Source organism: Pseudopipra pipra, chromosome 6, assembly GCF_036250125.1.
Source record: "Pseudopipra pipra isolate bDixPip1 chromosome 6, bDixPip1.hap1, whole genome shotgun sequence".
NCBI classification, from domain to species: Eukaryota; Metazoa; Chordata; class Aves; order Passeriformes; family Pipridae; genus Pseudopipra; species Pseudopipra pipra.
The window spans coordinates 42,211,425-42,227,728 of NC_087554.1; the positions used below are offsets into that span (position 1 = coordinate 42,211,425).

Sequence of the window (16,304 nt, forward strand, 5' to 3'; positions counted from 1 at the left end):
GGATGCACCAGCCACCTGACCTGTTCCTAGCCCTATTTTTTGTGATTGTGAAATGTTAAGATATGTATGTCCAGCTGATGCAAGCTTGAGATGCATGCAAGTGTATATATCAAATAAGCATTAGCCTTTATAAGCTACCAGGATATCTTATGAAGGAGTACAAGCGCTCCGAATTCCTTCCAAGACCTGCCATCCAAATGCTAGTGTACCCAACCATGGTAAGTCTTAGAGTGTTGCTGCCACCTCTTTTTTTCTTGCTTAGCCAACTTTCTTAATTTTTATCTTCATTTTCACTGCCACATAGAACAGACTAGTAGCACCATCTTTTTTTTAACTAGTGCATCCTGTAGAGTTTAGTTTCAGTTGTTCATACCAGTGCCAAACTTTACTGATTGCTGCAAACACTTTCTATGCCTCTGACTTGTTTGCAGAAAGTTTTGTGGAAATTTTTATTGAAACCAGCAATATTTATTTTTTAAAGAAAAAGTCTTACATGATGTCTTCTTTCCATTTAAAAACAAATCAAGAAGATTCCTCTTTGCAAAGCTCTAAATCAGCTTGTGTCAGACAGTGTCAGCTTGTGTCAAACAGTGATGGAATGGAAAGACACAGCAAAGGGAGCTGGGCAAGAAGGAGAAGAGGGCAAGCAAATAGTTATAAGCAGCTGATGAACAAGTTCCTAGGCCTGTGGACTGTGGGGGGATGGGGTTTGAAGGTATGAAAGCAAAGGAAGGGATTGGGGTGAGAAAAAAAAGGCAGTGAAGAGAAGAAAGTGGGCTGGGATGGTCTGGAGAGGAGAGAGGCATGACTTGGATTGAATGGTTGGAAGAGCCTCAGAATGAATATTCCTCAGCTGTCATCACTGTCTGATATTTACACAGTGTTTCCTACTCCTCATGATAGTTTTTGCAAAGCAGGATGAGCTACCTCTGCAGCCCATTTATTCTATTACCTTGGTTGTAGTGACCCACATGATGGGTTCGTCCTTTCTGATAATCCACAAAAGTGTCATTGTGATGCTTCATGAGGAAATTTCTTTGCTGTAAAAGTAACAACAGAATCTGAAAAGGGCACTTTGAATGGTACTAATGCAAAAACTGGGAGGTAGAGAAAGACTAGTTATCCTCTGTAGGCACTTCTGTCTACCTGACTGTGTGTCTTATATATCTCATGTTTTAGCTACGTCACTGTGTGCTGCTTCTTTCACAGGACCCCTGCCTCATTCACTGCATGTGATGGACCTACTCTGAGATAAATCAGAGTTGCATAGTGAAAGAGACCATCTGTAGGACCCCTGCCTCATTTGTCAGGTGTGTACTGAGTGAGACAAGGGACTGCAGGAAAGGAAGGGAAGCTTTTCTAGTTGAGGCAGTGAAATTCTGACCTGCCAGTTGACTTCTTTTCTATATGTGACCATTTCTGTATGATAGTTTTCAGGTTTTTGAAGCAGCTGCTGTGCCAGTCATTGTTTAATTGTGTGTTCCTTATTTTATAGGGGACCTTTTTCATCCCAAAGGGCCTATTTTACAGAAACACTGAGAGCTTACAGCTGCAAATTAAGTGAACGGAAATCCACTGAACCCAAGGTGCTATACAAACACGGATCAGTCGGGCTGTTGGTGTCTCAGAGTGGGCACCCAGAATTAGGAAATACGTTTTAACACAGTCTTCAGTCATTCACCCATAAAATGGGAATAAAAATGCCCCCTCCTCTCATAGAAGTATGTGAAAATAAATGATCTTGGGCTAGTGAAGCTCTTGGACAGTGTAATGATAAGCCCATAGAAAAACACATAAGGAAATGAATAAATCTCTAGAGCCAGGTTTGAATAATGTGCGGTAAATAAGGCCTGGGGCCACACACTGAACAATGAGCAGAAACCAGCATCTCAAGCAGCTGCTCATTACATAGGAACAATCCCTTCTGAGTGCAGTCTGAGATTGGGTACTGTGGAAAAAATATGATCCTGTAATTATGGAGTATAAAATAATGCATATGTACATGAGGGCTAAAAGTATTTTTCACAAGTAAATACAATTGTGGTGTTTCCTGATTCTTGACTTCATTTATAGTCTGCCCTATTTAACATACAGTTTTGGTTTCTCTTTGTTTCATGGGTCCTGTCAAGCTTTGCAGTTTTATTTGCTGTAAGATGATTTTGTCCTAGCCTCTCCATTTGGATTAAGTGTTGCTATTTCATGTAGTTGCAGATCAGCTAAATGAGGTAGTCAAAACCTGCTCATCTTATACATTATGTATTCCACAAGTTGTAATCTCCACAAAGGTGCAGTTTTGTGTGCGTAAGGCAGATCTGACCCTGTAATTTGCCATCATGAGCAAAACTGACATCCAGATGCTGTTGTTCTTAACAGTGAAGGAATTAGGGATATTTGAGAACTTACAGCCTGCTACCAGTAGTTAAAACAATAAAACCTCCAGTAATTTTCCCACACAACAATATGCAAGAGGAGAATGTCACTAGGGCTATGAAATGACTGTAGAAGTCTTTGCTGTAAGAACTGCAGGAAGAATGGCAAAGTTTAAGCTCTTAGTGAAAGTATGCAGAAATATAATGCTCAAAATACATAATCTTAAATAATCACACTTTTCATGAATACTTATGTGCCTGTTTAGGAACAAATATAAGAGGGACTTTTTGCAAAGGCACGTAGCAATAGGACAAGGGGGAATGGCTTCAAACTGAAAGAGGGTAGATTTACATTATGTATTAGGAAGAAATTCTTTACTGTGAGATTGAGGCACTGGAACAGGTTACCCAGAGAAGTTGTGGCTGCCCCATCCTTGGAAGTGTTCACAGCCAGGTTGGATGGGGCTTTGAGCAACTTGGTCTAGTGGAATGTGTCCTGCCCATGGCAGGGGGGTTGGAACTAGATAATCTTTAAGGTCCCTTCCAACGCAAACCATTTGTTGATTCTATGAAATATGTAGTGACTGTAATAGTAATGGAGAAGTGTTAAACTCTATCAAGCTGAGAAGTAGAAGGTTAATGATGCTGGGATGATCAGTGTCCAAACGTAATGCTAGTTAACCTTTCCATGGCATGGCTGATACTTGCTATAATTTGAAGGAAGAATGTTATAAATAGCACAAGAAGTGGATCTGTGTCACGTATCCCTGATATTTTGTTTGTATGAAGTAGAATTGTCTGTTGCAGATGTCTAAGAGACATGCCATAAAATCTTTTTCTCTTATATTTTCCCCCTTTCCCCCCCATTCACAATCTCAAATATTGGAAGAAAAAGTCATTGGCCTGTTTAGGCTGTAGAATGCGATGCGTTTCTCAAGGACAATTACCACTGTTGGCTAGTTGATAGCTTGGAAAACACTGGTTCCCACATGTGCTGAAGATAATGGTTCATTCTGGACATGAAGTAAGCCAAACCTATTAAACACATTTTAACCTGTGTAAGAGACTGAATGAGTGTCCTTTGTGCAGTGGTTTAACTGCTCAGTTTTAACAGTTTCATCAGATAAGTGCATGGTTTAAAGAGGGCAGAAGAAAAAGTGATGCCAAGATACCCAAGAGTAGGAACTTTCACAAAAATGCCCTTAGACAGAGCCTGGCATTACTGGCCAAAGGAAAGAGGAAAGAACAATTAAACAAATACGACGATCTGTTCTTGTAGGGGTCAGACAGCAAAATGCAGCACATGTGCTGAGTGGGAGCCATCAATGAGAGCTGGTTTCCCCATGGGATATACAGACCTGGACTATCAAAGTAAACTGGGGCTAGGGCAAACAGATGTTATGCCAGACACGTCAGCAGAGCTAGTCTGTTTTACATAGGTGTCTGATCTTACTTGGCATGCTTTATACTCTCTATTTGGAATCTCAGGGTGGAATATAACAATTATGATTTAATCCTAACTGCTCTGTTCTCCACATATGATGCAACTCACGGGTATTACTTCAAACCTATGCAAACAGGAAGCTGAGGCACAAGGTTTGTTGCGCAGCTCCTGAGTGTACAACCTGTCACACACCTCTGCTTCCCTTTGATGAGAAAAGGGAGACTGTGGGTCACAAAATTACCAAAGTGAAGTCTTTCCCTACAGGTGTCTTATTGATAGTTAGGCAGTGTGAGTTCCCCAAAACTGATGTTTTGAAAACACCATCCTGAAGCATCCCTGTACAACAGGCACTCTGCTCTCTGGAAAACCAGTTTAGGACAGAGTTGGGTAAATTGAACCTGAACAGAAGGGACAGTGGCCCTCACACTATTGTGGCAGTGAGGGGGTAAGATCAGGCCTTGATTTGCAAAAAGTGCATCTGACCAGAGGATATGATCCTAACCTCGCTCAGTAGCAGCCAAGTGGGAGTCTCACTCTTACAGACCTGCCAAGCAGAAAATGTTTATTTCCTGCTCTGGATCCACGATCCAGGAGGAAAGAATAAAAGTGATTTAATCTTCAATGTGAGGAAAATCACCTGACTGAGCAGGACACAGAGGACAAATGGGACAGGGGGCTTTTTTTGCCCAGCAAGGAGGGATGGGGGAAACAAAAGTGAGGCACAAGATTACAATCCTTAATTGTTATTTATTATTAATTTTCTAATTTTTCCCTTGTTCGGATTCCACAATTGCTGGAAAACGGGGCTCCTCTAGCTGTCTGGGTGCATCTGTGACATTGAATCTGTCTTTGAGATGGGGAGCACCCTCTGGTGGTTAAGGATATTCTGACATTTCCTGGGATTGGCACCCATCATCTCTGCAAGCCACCAGTTAAGGTGGAGAGGAGGCAATGCTGGCTTTCTGTCAGTGTTCGGTGCACAAACACTCGCTCTGACTTTCTGACCCAGGAATCTGAGTTGACCCCTTGCAAATCCTTTTTGCCCTGTGAAAAGGGTGTAAGGTGTGTGTGTTCTCCCTGCCCTGCTGTTGTGAAAAGCTCACATGCATCCCCTTCTTGCTTTCTCCTGATGAGAGGGCAAGTAAAGCTCAGTTTCCTTCATTAGTTCCCAGCAGACACAAAATCCCGCCCTGACTCTCTCCCTAGGGGATGCTGTTTCCTGCCTCAGATCTTGCTCATGTCTCCAAAAAGCACTGGTCTTGCACCCAGAGCTCTCCCCTGTCCATCTCTCGCTGGATTTGCTCTGCCTAGATGCTAAAGCCAACACAGTGCAGTCCCTTCCAGGGAACACAGGAATTCAGCTCAGGTTTCCCTTCTCCTTCCCTAAATGGATTAACAGGCTGAGGGGATCGTCTCTGCCTGCTTGACTCCATCTTCATTAGCTAACAAGTTTCGCCAGCAGCAGTCACATCCTGGTCCAGAGAGCTGTTTGACAGGAGTGGATTCTGGCCCCAGCCTCCCACAAAGGCTGTTGCGTCCTCTGAGAGGTTTTTCTTGATAATAAGGCTCTGTGGGCTGCCCTGGTGGTAGGGATGTAGGGCAGGAGTACTGCAAGATGTACATCCTTGCTCTGTGCAGTGCTCTCTTTACAATAACTAATCCGCATCCTTTGCTGACTAAGACACCTGCACCTCTACGTAATGCACATGCTTTATGAGTGTCAGAAAACATTCTGTGGCTCTGAAAGTGATGTGCTTTTTTTTTTTTTTTTTCCCTTCACATTTTCCAGCCAAGGGAGGATCCTGAGTATATTGGGATGCCCCTGAAACTTTTCTTAGATGGCTGTCACTTCTGGGTGCCCTTGGGTGCTTGTAGGCAGTAAATTTGAATGCAGTATTTCCTAACAAGCTGTGTGGAAGCAAGTGACCCTACCTCTCAGCCACTTCTCCCTGTTGCTTTGTGATAGTCATTAATGGGTGTTGCACCCTTGAACAGGCAGTCATTTATTTCACAAGTGCTGCTGTTTCCTCAGTTCAAAGAAGATCTTCTCTACAAAAGTAAGCTGTACACTTTAAATTGCATCGATTTTGGAACAATCCATTTAAACTACTGAAAATCCAAATTGTGGATGCTCTCCTGTCAGTTTGAGGATGCTTCATTTTTGCTCATTAGATGTCCTAACAGGTTTAGTTTCAATAGTAATGAGTGCCTTTTGCACCAGCTTAAGTTAATCTATTTCAAATTGTACCTTGAATTATACTGCAGAGAAAGCCTGCAAGGAGAGGAGGTGAACACTAGGCATCACTAATACCATCGAGGGCCGTTTATGCCCAGCAGTAGGGAGGCAAATGTTTTTATTTATTCACAACCTGACCATTGTGGCAGGGGAAGTTGGTGCGCCATGCTCTGAATGCAAGGTCAACTGGCCAGGAACAGAGTCAACATGGATTTTTTCCTTTCAGCAAGTTGGAAGGGAAATAAAAAAGGCAAATGGGCATGAAGGGGCAAGGGACACTGCAGACTGTGAAGGATTTTAGAACATAAAGCTGTGTTTAGCAAATTAGGGATGAATTGAATTTCCCAAACAATATGTGTTAAAGCACACAAATTAATAACCACACCACTTATAAATGAGCAGTGAATTTGTAAAGCCACAAGTCAATTGCCAAAGCAGAACAGCTCCCTAGGGAGCCCTGGGTTGCTGGTTCTAGCTCCCTGGGGAATGCAACCCTCTCTGGAGCAGTCCCCTGTCAGGGCTATGTAGCTGTCAGTGCTCACTGATGTGCTTCCCAGAGTGGGAAACAAAGGTTGCACAAACCCCAAAAATGTAACCTGTCTCTGAATGGGCAGCAAAAGAATTTTCCTTCAGAAGACCAAATAAGACCTGTTTTATTGAATGGCAAATGTATCCCTTCTTTACTGCACTTTGTTTGGAGGAACATAAACTAAGAGAACAAACCTGGTTTTATATATTTACAAGTAGCAGAAATCACTTTATGCATGGGGAGAAGCAGACTGGGTAGGAGGCAGTCTGAGTTAGGACTTGCTGAAATACTCTCATGCTTAGATGTTGTGCCTTTTCAATGTTGAGGTTACCTTGGATCACTGATCTTGATGAAGATGGTACTCTCTTGTTCTTGAGTCCTTTTCTTTTTAAAGATTGCCCAAAGCACTTTATGCATAATGAGTTATTTTGCTACCATGACTGGCTTTGCAGTAGCTTTAATGGCATAAAACAATGCACTGCTTTGAGACCAGAATTGAGGAAGAATATTATTGCTGTGGAGTAATGCAAGATATACTAGCAGAGGCAGAACAGAAATAAACTGGGATAGTTGAATGAGATGTGTCCAAAGCAGTAGTTTGCCATCTACTTCTGCCCTTTTCATCTTTGTGCAAGTTTGGAGTTGGCTTCCTGCCAAATCTCCGAAACTCGACAACAGGGTCTCCTTCCCAGAGAGGGAAGGAAAAAAAACCGAAAAACCAGGCAGCCAAAGTTCTATCAAAAATATATGTATATATTATGTATAAAACAGATATATACAATGAGAATTATATATATGAATCTATGATCCCAAATAGCTTCCCGAAGTCGAAGGGAAGAGGGGGAAAGGGAGAAGGGAAAAGGATAAAATAGGGTGAAAGGGGACAAATAATAAAACAGATCTACACAGTCTAAAAACCCAGCAAAGCTGAAGAATTGGCAAGAGCTCACCACTTCCCTTGAAAGAAAGCAGTACGTCTGGACACGGCCCAGCACTCCCCCCTCACGCGTGGCTGATAACAGCAGTAACTGTAGGCCTCAGCTCCAGATAAGCCAGGCCCAGACAGGGACCACCGTTCTCCAACCTCACCGGAAGAGAAGAGAGCGAACTCTCTTATCAATGCCTTATTTATACCCTAGGTTACGTAAAGGAATAGCATGGAATACTTCCTTGGTCATCTTCCTAGTTCCTTCCTGGTTACAAGCTGGTTTCCAGGAAGGCCTAGACTGAAACCATCACAATCTTAATCTCTGGTACCTCATCAGTAATGAATTGTGGGGAGACATGAATTGACACAGTGCAGGCTGTACCACTCACATAATCTGTTCAGTCCCTATCAGTGACCCTCTTGTAACACTACTCTTTTGCAGCATCTTCCAGTGAAAAATTCTGATAGTGGTTGCTAGTTTCTAAGCCTTGGTACTCCTCTGTGGCCCTCTGACCAAAGCCAGAACAAGAGGATATTTGCCAGATCTGTCTGGCTGGGCAGATCTGTCTTTCTGTCTCTACAGTTTTTTTTAGTGATGAAGGATCAACTCTGAATACTGACTCTGTGATTTTAGGGAATAACTCCTCCTCATCCTCTGACTTTGGGAAACAGTAAGAAACTGCACTGAGAAAGACAAGTAATGTATCTTGATATGAAATTCTTAATACCATATCAATAATTCTGTATTTCTGTGATGACTTTTTCAATTCACATATTTCTTTATGTTTAATCTCTTAGTCCTTCCCTCCTGGTAAGTTTAATATATTTAGATGAGCTTTGGATACAGACTAGGCTAATGTGCTTTCTGTGCAGTTAGGATTTGGTTGCATTTAACTTCAGAGTTGCTTTCTCAGATGTGGATTGAATTGAGGATGTCTATTGGGAGTTTCAGGTCTTGGTTTTCTCATTGGAGGTCCTTCCATCAGGCAGGTCTGTTAAATGCTTGCTGAGTCCCTAGAGACACTTGATCTGTGTTTAAAGGGAAGCAGCTGATCCATGAGAAGAGAGAAACGGCTGTGTACTCAAGCACTGTTGCTCTGAAGAGATCTTGCTGAAAGCTATGCAAAGCTTACATGGCAATCTAGGTGCCCGGGGCTCTCCATGTACTACATCCCAGCAGAGATCTGTGTGATGCTCTTTCTGGCCTTTCCTGCTCTGAGAAAGATAAGTTGATGGCTCCAGGATGCTTTGAGCATGAACTGCATTTAACTCTCCTGAGGCCCAGGCCAGGATAACCTCTGGAGGATTCCAAGCAGCACCTGGCTCCTGCACCCCACTCTTCTGAAAGCTTCCCTAGCTTCCACTCCCAGAGAGCAGGAAGTCCATAAATAAATAATTCCCTCTGTCTCTCCTGATCAGCCCAAGCAGCTGTGATTGCTCCTGAATGCCCAGGTTGTTTTCTTCTTAATGGCTTTTAAACCACTTTTACTCTCATTTGACGACCCAGCTCCTTCTCCCACTTTTGGAGGAACAATTTCTTTTAGAGAGAGGGTTTTGGGGCATATTAATATTGTGTCAAGAGTTTTGGCTGAGGTGAAATAGTATAGCAGTGCAGGCAAAGCTACAGTTTACTGGTTCTACCAGGCTGCCCCAGACCTTATTCTGACAAATTCTACAGGACATCTCCCAGGGTATTGGAGCTAGCATTGACTCTTGCTTGAGCACGCTGGACACAGGATGCTCTTGGACATCCCACAGACATTAGTAAATCTTATACCACTCTAAGACACTATGCTTTTGGAATGTGTTTTACTGTTGGGAGATCTAATCACTAAGACATCCGAGTGCTTATCTTTTGCTCCACAGTGTGTAGGTAAAAATCTGGGAACATAAGTTACGAGTGTAGGCTCTCATTTATCTGTTCAGCTGACCTACAGCATCTCATTAATGGGCATTAAAGGACAGCTTGCTGAAATTTAGACCTTATGCTTGTGCTTTTGTATCTTGTATATATGAACTGAAGTAGCTAAAAAAAAGAGTAGTCCTTAAATAGCAAATATATAGCCAAATCTAAAGGTGTTTGGTTTGTATCCTAGTGCAACCCTTGGAGATATTTATTGTGCATCTGATGGGTGTCTACGCAGAAGTATTAACACTACCTCCACCAGCAGAACCTACCTGCTGGGCAGTAGGACATGCAAAGCGTGTTCTGAGCATCCTTACAGTGCTGCTCAGGTATCCTGTTTGACATGTAGTAGCACAGCCTTGTATTGTGTTGTAGACTAATGACTGTCCCCCACACTTCATTTGGAAGAGGCACTAGTCTATCTGGGTGGAATGCAGCTGTCATGCCTATGGGCTAACTCGGCCCAAATAATTGCTAGCTAATGACCTATGTTTTTCGTTTGTTTTAACCATTGTGCTTGACTGGTCAGTTTAATGAGTATCCTCATGAAATGAGCCCATAGAAATGAGGTGGTCTCTCAAGGTAGTACTCTTGCCTGATACCATCTATCTCATAAGCAAGGCGTATCGTTGGCTGGGTGCCATTGGCTGTTAATCAGACCTGAATCTGAAGCAGTGACAGTCTCTCCTACCATCGTTCTTCTGTCCTGCTTCTGTCTAACTTCTTGGTACTCTGGAAAAGCAATGGGTTTAACAAGGAGAAGTGCTATCCCCAGACTGAATGGTTCCCAGGACAAACCTGGTAGCAGCAACTTCTGGAAGTTATGTCACAAAAGCCTACCCTTTGCTGAGTTGATGACTGCATGAGTTATGAAGTACTGTCAAATGTTGAGGGGCAAGGTCTAAAAGATAAGTTGAGTACTATTAAGTTCAGCTGACTGGAAATGTTTAATGGAAGGTTGCTATGTTCAACAGAGGAACAGAGAGGGGAGGGATTGGTAGTCTTTGATCATCACTAAAATAAAGGTATTCAAGAGATTAGCTAAAGACCAAAACTGGATTTTCTTTTGTAAGCACTGTGGAGACCATGGGGACCTGTTGCTAGGAGGCTGCAGCACCAAAGTCACCCTCTGACCACATGGGACTGAGATTTGAGTTTGCCTTAACAATGATACTGAAAAGTAATCTTTTCTAATGCTGCCATAGGAACGGTGAAGCTGGCAACCCATGACTTTGAAAGATGAAGGCGTTTTTGCTGAAATCCAGTGGAACATGATCAGATCTATCAGGAGAAGGCTCTACTGCTGCCCACAACTGCCTCTGTGCCTAGAACTCTGAGAAATTTTAAGACTTGGAGCTCATGTCAATAAGACCTTTTCAAAGACATCCAGGGGCTTGTACTTTCTCTAGATTGCCATCTTTTGGAGTACATAAAGCTACATAACAGAATTAGGACTGAGCTGGTGAAAGTTTTCCTCTCTCGCGTAGAAGTGCTTTTTTTTTATTAGTAACCAGCATCTGTCTCTTTGTGAGTGGCTACTTTCTTGATACTGTATGTGCATATATTGTGTAGCTAAAGTAGACATGTTTATATGGTCCTGAGTTGCCCTGCCTCTTTTAAGTGATATTTTGCAGTATAAGCAAGGATTATTTTTCTCATTAGTTTTTCTCTTTACTTTTTGAAAGTGTACTGCAAAAACATGATCATTCATGGCCTATAGGCATAGTGTTTGAATGTTAATGACCTGTAGACAAAGCAGTGATTTCCTAATATGTTTTACTGCAGGTGTCTGAATGAGATACAGACACACATCTCATGATAGAACTCAGAAGTTAAAAGTAAGTTAAGAAGCTTGGGATAGGGTTTGTTGGCAAAGTTGTCTAATCAAATAATCTGTCACAGCAATTTGCTCTTGTCCAACATGTGAAATAAATGTAGTTCAAGTAATAAATAAACTCAAGAGGGAGCTGTGAAAAAAATCTGCATTGTTCTTCAAACACCAAAGTTAGTACAGAACAAATCTTAAAAAAGGTCATGTACTTAACCGAGCTGTTTAGAGATTCAGAGCAAAGGAGACTTGAGGCAGTGGTGCTGCTGATACAGCATATCAGAACAAAGCTGGGCTCTATCATGTCTGGCTCTAGCGTCTTACTGTTAAAAAGATGCTGTAGCGTCTTACTGTTAAAAACTGGAGTATTCTGAGGCTGGAGGAGGTGACTAGGAGAGCACTCCTGATCATCTGATATCTCTGCTTTTTCCAGATAGAAACTACATCAGGTTGGCTAATGTCACTTGGGACCTGCAGGTTCATCTCACTGTTAAATACTTTTGTATAGATCTGCTGTTGGTGAGCTCTTCTGTATTTGGCCTGGCTGACCTGGTGAAGTCAATAGTCTTCTATCAGCAGTGCCCAGATGAGGCCAGATGGAGGTTTCTGCAGGGAAAGGAAGGTCTTTAATACTTGCTTTCTTCATCCCTTACACCCTGGATAGAAAAGTCCTTTCAGTGTTTTGCTTCCCTAGAACTGCCTCCCTCATTTTCCAAATGGACTCTGTTATCTACTCAGAGAACCCAGCTAAGAGTAAATTGCACACTTACTCACTGCTTTTCATCATGTCATAGTATTAAAACTTTAAAGTCTGGGTCACTGGAGCCACCTCATTGCTGTTGCTGGGAAATAAGTTATCTTGCCCACTGTTTCCATCACAGACTTGGAAAACTTATCCTCCATCCTCACTGCCTAACCCTTGGTGGGCATACTTTCATAACTCTGAGTAATTCTGCTTCTTTAAGCCCCACTCCTTTTCTGGTTGAGACACTTGCCATTATCAATGCACATGCCAAAAATGTTTTCATTTTTTGCTTCTAGCGTAACAGTAACTTATTTCTCCTGACAAGACAGATATTTCTTTTGATCAGTTCAGTAAGTAAGCTGATACCATGAATATTATGGTTTTAGAGTGATTAGAACTGATGGGCTTAGAGTGCATGGGCTTGAAGAGAGAATCAGCTAATCACCTCCCCAAATCAGAGCAATGAACAAGCATGCCCAATTCTCCTGACTATCCTCCTTTGCCTTTTGCAATACAAGACTTGAAGCTAGTGTACTGAGGTAGAAAAGTTAAAGTTGAAAAGATGCTGATTGACTTTATGTCCTATCTAACAGGATGAATCACCATATTAGGAAGGCCCTTCTTGTGATGCCTCTGTGCTGGAGGATTGGCAACAGCTAAGCAGACGTAAAGATTCCTTGATGCCTTGTGTTCCCTCCTTCCTCCTGGTGGCTAAGCAAATACCCCAGCTACTGCCCTGTGGACATCTAGGGTCATGGATGGGGAAGGATTAATTTCTATTTTTCTCCAGTTTGAAGAGAGGATATGAAATAGCACTGAGTGTGCTAGTAAATGATGTGTAGGTGTGACTGTGAATAAAAGCACTTTCCAGTCAGGGTCTTGGTCATGTTCTGCCTGACCACAGTGGCTCAGTTGAGGATTATTGTAATACATCACAGAAAACAGATCAGCAACAGGTGAAAATTTGGATCTAGATCACAGCTCTCCATTGAAGTCTTCTAAGTCTACAAGATCCACCTACCTCTGTAATTACATATCTTTTTTGAGGAAGGTTTCTGTCCATTTAGTTAAACAAGAGTTAGGTAAGACTGACCAAGAAATAGATTTCCAAAACATAAAAGAAGATACACTGCCACCTTTCTGGGCAAGGAGGATAGAAGTTCATATCAAATACTCCAGCTAACTGATGATGCAAGAGAGAGCAGAAGGCATAATCCCAGCTATATAATTTCCTCTCCTGTCTCTTTATATGTTTCTTATTACACGTCCTTCTATAATCTGGAAAGAAATGTCTCTTCCCATTGTCTTTTTCTTTTCTTTTCTATGTGGTAAAATACTCTGCACCTGCCTCTTACTCTGATGCCCTGTTTTAGTTTTACAAAAGTTAGTATAGCTTTGCCTGGTTTGTCTTTGTGCATGTGTGTCTCTGCAGTGCACTTTCGTTTAAGATGTCAGCAGGAACATATTCTGCTCTGGAACTAGAGTCCTGCTATTAACATTGCAAAGACAAAAAAGGGTATAAAAGGACAGAAAACTGCATTGGCCCTACAAAAAAAAAGAAAAAAGGTTATTAAAAGAAAGCCTTGATCTTTCATTGGCAGTGTAGGGACTATGTTTGCTTTATCTCAGGGTTCCTAACACAGAATTTAAGGGAAGCTCATGGTTTTAAAGACGAGGTAATGCTTAAAACATATTTAAGGATGTTCAGGTGGGTGTTCACTGTTTAAAAATCACAATGTGAAAACTATTTTCTGCTTAAATAGATGTTGAGCTTCAGCAGTGATGGTGGTGATCTTTTTTGATGGAAGCATATTGTTCTTAAGGCCAATTCATTTTTTTGGGGAAAAAAACCCTACTGGACTTTGGTAGAAAACAAGACATTACTTTTGGTGGGGAGAACAAGTTGTTTTGTTTGGGTGTAGTAAGGGAAAATAGAATAGAGCCCAAAATAAAGAAGGCTGGTCTGTCCTCATGGATTGAGTCTGTATCTGGGGTAGCTGTTTATTAGGGCAGAGAATATATGCAGTGAAAGTCTACCAGCCATTAGGGGGTTGTGCTCAGGGTACCTAAGTTTCTCTCCAGGGCTACTAGCCTTGCAAAGCAAATGAATCAGGGCATTCAAGACTTGTGTGAAGTTTAATCAGTTCTATTAGCCTCAAAAGTGTGAAAGGGTTGTCTTCTGAATTCACCCCAATGACCCCCCTGTAACTGTTTCCTTAAATGAGGCAGGGGCTGGTAAAGGTTTCTTGTCATAGAAATCCTCTTTCTCCAGCAGACAAGATAAAAATATGTATACCCAAGACTGCTCTGCCCAGTTTAGGTCTCCTAATTATTATTATTACTGTTCTGCCCAGTTTAGGTCTCCTAATTATTATTATTTTTTTTTAACCCTGTGCTAATACCATTTCACTGACTTCCTTGTGAGAATACAATAATAGTGCCTTCATAAAAGGGAAAAAAAAAATCCCAAACCCCTAAAAGTAACTAGATCTCTCTCTATTCTGCATTTTCCTTATTCACAAAAAATAGCCTTATCAACAACTGAAATCAAGTTTGTTTGGCATGATTTGCAAATTACTCCTATATTAGACCAATATGAAAAATTTCAGCCAATCAATCAGCCAGCTTGATGAAAAGTTGTTAAAATGATAATTTTTTTTTTAAAGTAAAAATTAATTTATCAAAAGCAGATTAGTCATTAAAGGCCAGGGTAAAGTCTTCAAAGAAAGTCTCTATCTATTATCTCTTAGAAAAGCCAGTAAAACAAGAGACTTCTCACAATCCTTTCTTTCCCTTTCTTTCCCTTTCTTTCCCTTTTCTTTCCCTTTCTTTCCCTTTCTTTCCCTTTCTTTCCCTTTCTTTCCCTTTCTTTCCCTTTTCTTTCCCTTTCTTTCCCTTTCTTTCCCTTTCTTTCCCTTTCTTTCCCTTTCTTTCCCTTTCTTTCCCCTTTCTTTCCCTTTCTTTCCCTTTCTTTCCCTTTCTTTCCCTTTCTTTCCCTTTCTTTCTTCTCCCTCTCTCTTTCTTTCAAAGAGATTTGCATGTCTCAAAGAACTGATACTGCCTATCACTCCATCAACCTGTACCACTCCTGATTGTCATCTGTCCAAGGCTAACATTGGAACATCGTTGCTCTGTACTGGGACAAGGTGTGAGGACAGCTGATGACCTCAAAGCCAGAGGCTGCCTTATGAAAGTCATCCCAATGGGTAGCACTTACTAGAGCACCTGTGGGTAGGCTCTGTTCAGAGCCTGCAGGCTCTGCCCCTTCTGCAAGTGAGAGAGCAGCAGTTTCAGGGGAGGATTTGGTCAGGGCAGCAAACAAAGGCTATGCTTACAAGGCAAGCTAGCGCTGCTGTTGCATATGCAATTCTGCCTTGGATTTACCTAGTTTTTTTGCTTCCAGATCTACCAGCTTAATCTGACAGTGCTTTCTAACCTTGCCCTAGTACTGTTTTAAAAACACACATATCGGAAGGATGGCCATATTTAGATCAGTGTTTCCTTTATTCTTTGGGGGAAAAGAAATTGGCTAAAGCTGTGAAATCTCAGCAAGTGCAGTGTGTGGAAAGGTTTGCAAAGAATGAAGTCTCCTTAGGTTCCAGCATCAGCCTTCAGGACTTGTTCTCTATTTTGGGGAATTAAGGTTGGCAGACCAAGCCCAGCTAACAGAGACTATTCCTTTCTATCCTTATCAGAAAGGAAGAGCCAGATTTCTGCACAGCTTACTCTCAAGGCAGGGGAAGCTCCATTCATCCATTTGCAATGGGTCAGAAGAGATTAATATTACATTTTTGCACCACTCTGTAAATGCCCACGTCACCCAGGCAGTCCTCTGTCAGCAACAGCCCATTTCCAGAGTACAAACCCACTATTGTACTGTTTATATCAGTTAATTCAGACCTGTGGACCTTGTGCCAGGCAATCACATGGCTCCCTGCTTGCCTCACCTCAGCCTGGATAGAAGTTAAAGTGCAAAATTAAAACATCAGCTATTGGGAGAGCAGGACCTGCCTGCCAAGCCATTCCCACCCTGGTCTTCCATTCACTGAGAGCCTACACCGGAGCTAATTTCTGCACAATCAGGATCCAGCCAGAGTGCATCTTTTTGGAGAAAATTGTTTTCTGTCAAAATCAGCTCACTTATAAACACCCTCTCTTGCTCTTGAGCTGTAGTATATCCAGGCCCTGACCTTGTGTGTCTCCTCCAGCCTCTCTTGCTTGTGTGCATCAGGAATCCTCTTTATGGGGCAACCAAGTCATCAGTGAGTTCCTCTCTGGTCTCAGATTTCTGTTGGAAACGCAATGGTGCTGGTTTCATT

At 42.0% G+C, this 16,304-nt stretch overlaps 1 protein-coding gene across 2 annotated transcripts in view; it reads left to right on the top strand.

Annotated features, from left to right (window-relative positions):
- Nucleotides 1-16,304, top strand: part of ESRRB (estrogen related receptor beta) — a 131,311-nt gene that overhangs the window by 26,653 nt on the left and 88,354 nt on the right. The window lies entirely within an intron of this gene.